General features: G+C 47.9%; 1 non-coding gene across 1 annotated transcript; it reads left to right on the top strand.

The window, feature by feature from the left end:
* The first annotated feature begins 504 nt into the window (after positions 1-504).
* TRNAW-CCA (transfer RNA tryptophan (anticodon CCA)) lies at positions 505-576 on the top strand. Its single transcript has one exon. It is a non-coding gene; the product is annotated as a tRNA-Trp (tRNA).
* The last annotated feature ends 460 nt before the right edge of the window (positions 577-1,036 follow it).

Below are 1,036 nucleotides of genomic sequence, written 5' to 3'. Positions count from 1 at the left end.
TTATCCTTCCCCATCTCCTTCCACTCCCACCCCATCCACCCTCCAGGAAGCTGACAAAATGTTCTCTTTTATCCATAAATCTGATCGTGTCATCCCACCACTCAACAGTCCTTCATACCCTCTCAGTCATTAACAAGACACAAATCTGTCCCGCTTGCATGGCTACGGGAATTGTTCATAATTGGGCTCCCGCTGATCTGTCCCGCATCATCTTCCGTGGCTCCCCCTCCAGAACTGTGTGTTCTGGTAATGCTCAGTTATTTATAGCTCTCAGAATGTGTTACTATATTCTCCTGTGCTTTCAGATTTTTCACATTCCCGTTCCACCCGCCTACACCTGACCCCTACTCACCACCCCTTGCCCTTGACAGAGCCCACTCCCGAGCCACTAAGTCCTCCTTCCTCCTTGAGCTCATCCTTCACTCCCCTGCACAGCCCAGGTGATCCTTTCCTGAAACTGTTTCTATACTTTGCACAACCTATCATGAAAGTAATTATCCGGCTTCCCTGGTAGCTCAGAGGTTAAAGCGTCTGCCTCCAATGCAGGAGACCTGGGTTCGATCCCTGGGTTGGGAAGATCCCCTGGAGAAGGAAATGGCAATCCACTCCAGTATTCTTGCCTGGAGAATCCCATGGATGGAGAAGCCTAGTAGCTTACTGTCCACGGGGTCGCAAAGAGTCGGACACGACTGAGCGACTTCACCCACCTATACTGAATTAAATGTATGCAACAATTTATCCCCACACTTGACAATAGAGGAAACCACTATCTATTTCTTAAGATTTTTATTTGGGGGGGGCAGTTTTAGGTTCATGACAAAACTGAGGGCAAGGTAGAGCAACTTTCCATTAACCCCCTGTTCTGCCACAGGCAGAGCCTCCTCCATTGTTAACATCCCCGAGCAGAGGGGGACTTTGGTTACAACCAATGGATCAACACATCATTATCACTCAAGCCTCTAGTTTACATTAGGGATCACTCTTGCTGTTGTACAACCTATGGGTTTGAACAAACATGTAATGAACTGCATCTACT

Source organism: Capricornis sumatraensis, chromosome 16, assembly GCF_032405125.1.
Source record: "Capricornis sumatraensis isolate serow.1 chromosome 16, serow.2, whole genome shotgun sequence".
Lineage (NCBI taxonomy): Eukaryota > Metazoa > Chordata > Mammalia > Artiodactyla > Bovidae > Capricornis > Capricornis sumatraensis.
This window is presented reverse-complemented; position numbering and strand designations above follow the sequence as displayed.